Source organism: Manihot esculenta, chromosome 10 (genome assembly GCF_001659605.2).
Source record: "Manihot esculenta cultivar AM560-2 chromosome 10, M.esculenta_v8, whole genome shotgun sequence".
NCBI lineage: Eukaryota > Viridiplantae > Streptophyta > Magnoliopsida > Malpighiales > Euphorbiaceae > Manihot > Manihot esculenta.
In genome coordinates, this window is record NC_035170.2 from 1,897,780 (window position 1) to 1,904,956 (window position 7,177).

Here is a 7,177-nt window from a genome sequence, read left to right on the forward strand (position 1 = left end):
CAACAACATGCATAAAAATTAAAACTTTTCTTTCCATTGAACATCAACCAAACTCAACCTGTGCATAACATTAACATAACTTTGATCCCTCTGTGGGATCTCATCTATGCCCTCAATGGGTAACATACATCTGTTGAGTTGGTTTATATAATCATCAACAAAATCTCTAAGATCATGTATAAAAGGGATACAACAGTCTATGGTCAAGCACACACTAACATCCATAAAACTCATTACATAACTATACTGTACTTTTACATTACAATTTGATCATGTCCATTGCTATCTATTACATAAGCATGACTTCTTCACTCTATCCGAACTCCCGTACTATATCCTGTACCTGTAAGCCTGGGGAAAAGGGAGAGGGATGAGCTAAAAGCCCAGTGAGCAGAGCTATTAAAACACGTTAACACTATGCTCTATGAAATGCATCATAACACAACCAATTCACATAAGGGTTGGGTGAACTTGTCACCAAATAGTCCAAGTTAACTCTGTGCCAGGCCGTAGCATGGGGTCCTGGTCTTCCTGTCATACATACATTACTTACCATTTTCCAGGGCCTCCTCTGGGCTCCTGGTCTTCGAGTCCCATAACTGTGTTTTACTCTGTGCCAGGCCTGTAGACTGGGGCCTGGTCTTTCTTACTCTGTGCCAGGCCGTAGCATGGGGTCCTGGTCTTCCTGTCTTGGACCAATTGGGTCATCCAACATTCACCCACAACAACAACAATTTATGCAATGCGGCATATTCGTGTAAACTAATGCAATCATCCTATTACATAATCATGATGCATGAAACATGATAAAACATTTAATTTAAAAGATTGAGTTTAGTTCCACTCACTTCTGGCTGACTTTGACAATACCGAAGCAGCTGAACTCACTGCTGGGGTCCTCGGTTCCTCGGGTCCGAACCTACACAGGTGGACTCAAATGAGGGACCAAACATATATAAACATGACTCTAATATACTCCCCAAAAACCCTCTAAAACATCATGAAAACATCACAGAAAATATGCATGAAATGGCTGAACAGGGCACTTTCGGCGGCACCTTCGGCGGCCGAAAGTGCCAGACAGAGACGAAAGTCTCTTTTCGGGGGCAACTTCGGCAGCCGAAAGGCCTGCCTCCCCAGCCATGTTCGGCGGCCGAAAGTACCTTCGGCTGCCGAACCTGGTTTCTGCCAAAGGGCAGAAACTTGGCTCCCTTTGCACATTTCGCCTCCAAACCTTCCAAACATGCATATTTTTTAACCAAAGCATGCATACAAGTTCCTAGGGGCCTCAAACATGCATATACCCCATCTACAACACTTCAAACATACTCAAACAACACACATTGTTCAAAACATCAATATATACCCATAACTCAACATATACCCTAGCATGCATTTCTACCCTTAGATCTTGCATAAAACTTATTTAGAACACATAAGGAGCTTAAGATCGGCTCTTACCTCTTGAAGAACGAGAGGGAGACGACCTAAACTTGGAGATCCACGGAAATGAGCTCCTGAGTTCCCAAAGCTCCAAAACTTGTTTCAAAAGCTTAAATCTTCACAACCAAGTGAAAACAAGTGAAAATCTCGAAAGATTTAGAGGAAGATTATAAAAAATGGGTGAGAGACGGCGGAAAGCTCACCTTGGCCGAAATGGGGAGAAAAAGCTCGCCCATTTTCGGCTAAGGGACCCTTTTATAGTGGCTGGCCAGACCACGTTCGGGGGCCGAATGTGCCTCCGCAACCATGCAAATGTTCGGCGGCCGAACATGAGGTTCGGCGGCCGAACCTTGACTTCCCTCACTCATGCTTTCGGGGGCCTAACGTGCCTCCAAAACGCATGCATATTCGGCGGCCGAACTTGACTTTCGGCGGCCGAACCTGGGTTTTTCCTCCAAGGACTTTTCATGTAAAAACTCATTTAATTTCATACTTAAAATCATAAAACACCTTAAAACATTTTTTTTTTTTTTTTTAAAACATGATTCTACCCTTCTAGAGGTCTCCGACATCCGAGATTCCACCGGACGGTAGGAATTCCGATACCGGAGTCTAGCCGGGTATTACATTCTCCCCCCCTTAAGAACATTCGTCCCCGAATGTTCCTCAACTAGTACATGCATAGCAATCAACATAACATACATACATAAACACATAAAGATCTAACCTTAAAAGAGATGAGGGTACTGCTGGAGCATAGACTCCCGTGTCTCCCAGGTACACTCCTCAATATTGTGGTGGTTCCAAAGGACTTTCACCATCAGGATTTCCTTGTTCCTCAGCTTCCTGATCTGGGTGTCTAGGATCCGTACTGGCTGCTCAACATAGGTGAGATCCTCTTGGATCTCCACATCAGGCTCACTAAGAACCTTGCCCGGATCTGACACGAACTTTCTCAACATAGAAACATGGAAAACCGGATGGATTCTCTCCATTGAAGCAGGTAAATCCAGCTTGTACGATACATTCCCAATCTTTTGCAAGATTTCAAAGGGTCCGATGTATCGTGGGGCTAGTTTACCTTTCTTTCCGAAGCGAACCACTCCCTTCATTGGAGACACCTTAAGCAATACCAGATCCCCCTCCTGAAACTCTACTAATCTTCTGCGGATGTCTGCATAACTCTTCTGTCTGCTTGCAGCTGTCTTGATTCTTTCTCTGATCATGGGCACCACCCTGCTGGTGATCTCTACTAGCTCGGGTCCTGCTAAGGACCTCTCTCCTACCTCTTCCCAGCAAACAGGTGATCTGCACTTCCTTCCATATAAAGCTTCATATGGAGCCATCCCGATGCTAGCATGATGGCTGTTATTGTAGACGAACTCCACCAAAGGTAGATGCTGCCTCCAAGAACCGCCAAAGTCCAGCACACACATTCTCAGCATATCTTCTATGGTCTGGATGGTCCTCTCTGACTGTCCGTCTGTCTGTGGATGGAAGGCAGTACTGAAATCCAACCTGGTACCCATGGCATCCTGCAGACTCCGCCAAAACCTGGAGGTGAACTGGGGCCCTCTATCTGACACTATGGAAACAGGAACCCCATGCAGTCTGACTATCTCATCTACGTACACCTGCGCCAACTTGTCCACAGAATAGCCACTCCTGACAGGGATGAAGTGAGCAGATTTGGTGAGTCTGTCCACAATCACCCATATGGAGTCCAATCTGTTGGACGTCGCCGGTAACCCCACTACGAAGTCCATAGCTATATTCTCCCATTTCCACTCTGGAATAGGTAGCGGGTTAAGCATTCCAGCCGGCTTCTGATGTTCCAGTTTCACCCTCTGACAAACTTCGCAGGCTGACACAAACTGTGCCACTTCTTTCTTCATAGCTGGCCACCAGTAAACCTTCTTTAGATCCTGATACATCTTGGTGGCTCCGGGGTGAACGCTGTATCTAGCATTATGAGCCTCTCTCATAATGTCTCCTTTTAGCCCTATGTCATCTGGTACACATAAACGACTCCCATAGCGGAGGATCCCTTTGTTGTCGAATCTGAACTCGCTGTCTTTGCCCGACTGAACAGTCCTGGCAATCTTTACTAACTCTGGGTCCTCATGCTGTTTCTGAGCCACCTGCTCCAGAAACACGGGTGTCACTTTCATCTGAGCAACCAAGGCACCTGTACCAGACAACTCCAACTGTAGACCTTCCTCAATGAGCTTATAAAACTCCTTCACCACCGGTCTCCTCTCTGCCGTGATGTGGGATAGACTGCCTAGTGACTTCCGGCTTAGGGCGTCTGCTACGACATTCGCCTTACCCGGATGATACTGAATCTTGCAATCATAGTCACTCAGCAACTCTACCCATCTCCTCTGTCTCAAATTCAAATCTCTTTGACTCAGGATGTACTGCAGGCTTTTATGATCTGTGAAGATCTCACATTTTACCCCATAGAGGTAGTGCCTCCACATCTTGAGTGCAAAGATTACTGCTGCCATCTCAAGGTCATGTGTGGGGTAATTCAACTCGTGCTTCTTCAGTTGCCTAGAAGCATAAGCAATCACCTTCTCATTCTGCATAAGCACACAACCCAGTCCCACTCGGGACGCATCACAAAAGACTGTAAAGTCCTCACCACTAGATGGCAGAGCTAAAACTGGTGCTGAAGTCAACCTCTTCTTGAGCTCTTCAAAACTCTCCTCGCACTGGTCGGTCCACAGAAACTTCTGATTCTTCCTGGTTAGTCTGGTTAGAGGAGCTGCTATCTTTGAGAAGTCCTGTACGAACCTCCTGTAGTAACCTGCCAAACCCAAGAAACTCCTGATCTCTGTCACTGAAGTGGGTCTAGGCCAGTTAGCCACAGTCTCTGTCTTCTTGGGATCTACCTCAATACCATTCTCTGACACGACATGCCCCAAGAACGAAATGCTCCTCAGCCAGAACTCACATTTAGAGAACTTGGCATACAAGCCATGTTCCCTCAAGGTCTGTAGTACCAATCGCAGATGATGGGCATGCTCCTCTGCATTCCTGGAATACACCAAGATATCATCTATGAAGACAATAACGAAGTGATCCAGGTACTGGCTAAACACTCTATTCATGAGATCCATAAATGCTGCAGGGGCGTTAGTTAACCCGAACGGCATCACAAGGAACTCAAAATGCCCATATCTGGTCCTGAAAGCTGTCTTTGGTACGTCCTCTTCCCTGATCCTCAACTGATGGTACCCCGATCTCAGATCTATTTTGGAGAAACAACCCGCTCCTGCTAGCTGGTCAAATAGATCGTCGATCCTTGGCAAGGGGTACTTGTTCTTGGTAGTGACTTTGTTCAACTGCCTGTAGTCGATACAAAGTCTAAGGGACCCATCCTTCTTTCTCACAAACAAAACTGGAGCACCCCAAGGTGAGGTACTCGGTCGGATGAAGCCCTTGTCTACCAGTTCCTGTAACTGTTCCTTCAACTCCTTCAATTCTGCCGGCGCCATCCTGTAGGGAGGGATAGAGATCGGTCGGGTTCCAGGCATCAGTTCAATCTCGAACTCTATCTCCCTAGCAGGTGGTAAACCTGGCAGCTCGTCCGGGAACACATCTAAGAACTCTCTAACCACTGGCACCGAGGCGGGCTCTCTAACCTGACTATTAAGCTCTCTCACATGAGCCAAATACCCCTGACATCCCCTCCTAAGCAACCTACGAGCCTGAAGAGCTGAGATCATACCTCTGGGTGTACCCCTCCTGTCTCCTCTGAAGACAACCTCTGATCCATCCTGACCTCTGAACCTGACTACCTTGTCCCTGCAGTCCAAGGTAGCACCATGGGTAGATAACCAGTCCATCCCTAGAATGACGTCAAAATCTGTCAAATCTAGAACCACAAGGTCGGCGGACATGCATCTCCCCTCAACAAAAACTGGACTACACTGACAGACTGACTCTGCCACTGATGGATCACACTTGGGTCCACTGACCCAGAGAGGACACTCTAACTCAGAGATCATCAACCCCAACCTCTGGACGGCTCTCGGAGCAATAAATGAATGAGATGCACCAGGGTCCATCAAGGCATATACATCTGAACAACCAATAATTAAGTTACCTGCCACCACAGTGTTAGATGCATCTGCCTCTTGCTGTGTCATTGTGAAGATCCGTGCCGGGGCTGATGGAACTTCACCTCTAAAACCCGCTGAAGAAGAGGCTGCCCCTCTCCCTCTGCCTCTGCCACTGGCCTGAGTCATGGCTGGAGCTGCTGGCTGCGCTACACTGCCTGAAGCTGTCTGCTGGGACTGAGCCATTGGGGCCGCTCTTGGACAGTCTCGAGCTATATGCCCCTCCTGACCACATCTGAAGCAGGTGTTCGTCCCAAACCGACATACTCCCTTGTGTGGCCTACCACACCTTGCACAAATTGCATTATCCACACCAGAGCTTGAGCCACTCCCAAATCCCAGACTGGACTTGACTTTACTCCAGAACTTGTTCTTCTTACCCTTGGGTTTACTCCATCTTTTACTGCCTGAAGCTGCTGCACTCAGGGTAGAGGGATCTAATTTTCCCCCACCCGGAGTTTTAGAACCGGAAGACTGTGCCACTGACTGCTTAACTGTCCCCTGAATGATGGCACTAGCCTCCATTCTCCTAGCCATGTCTACTATGGCGTGAAAACTCTCTCTATCTGCTGACTGTACCAAGGAGGAATACCTGGGATGGAGCTTCATGATATACCTCCTCGACTTCTTCTGGTCTGTGCTAAGGTCTTGCCCTGCAAATGGCAGCAACTCCATAAACCTGTCGGTATATTCGTCTACACTCATGTCATCAGTCTGCCTCAACTGCTCGAATTCTATCATCTTCAATTCCCTTGAACTATCAGGGAATGCCCATCCTGCAAACTCGTTTGCAAACTCTTCCCAAGTCATGCTGTCCACTCTCGGGTTCACATAATTTTTGAACCACTCTCGTGCCTTCTTGCACTTAAGCGTGAACCCGGCCATCTGAATGGCTCTACTGTCATCCGCCCCTATCTCATCTGTAATTGCCTTGACCCGCTCCAAGTACACGAACGGATCATCACCGGTCTCAAACTGGGGAGCACCCAGCTTCATATAGTCGGTCATCTTAACCTTGCTCCCACTGGCTAAGCTAGGTCTAGATGGTTGAGCAACTGGGGCTGCTGGTTCTGCAGGTGGTGGAGGTGGTGCAACATTTTCTGAGGTAGGGTTTGCTGGATTTGGATAGTAGGGTGGAGGTGGATACATTGGATACTGAGAGTATGGTGGGTAGTATGGTGGGTATGGCATCTGTGTGGGATAAGGGGTGAAACTAGGGTAATCCGATGTACCTCCCATCGAATACCCGGGATGTGGTGAGAAATGTGGGTAGTGAGGTGGCTGGACAAATTCTGAGGCCTGAGTGCCTCCTTGGGACTCTCCCATCCCTTCTTCTGACATACTGACTCCCAAACTGCCATCCCTCCTCTGTTCTATGTCCATGTCATCCCCCATATCCTCTGACGCTCCTCCCTGAACTGTCCCTCTGACTGATCTGCTTCTACCCAGATCCAAAGACCTTCTAGGGTCTCTTGCTGCTCTTTCTCTATTGGACCTACTAGACATTGCCCTAGGCAATGCTGGAGGACGGGCGCTCATGCCCTCATCCTCAGGTGGTACTCCAGTCAATCTTGCTGATCGACGGGTTCCTCTCATCCTGTTTTCTG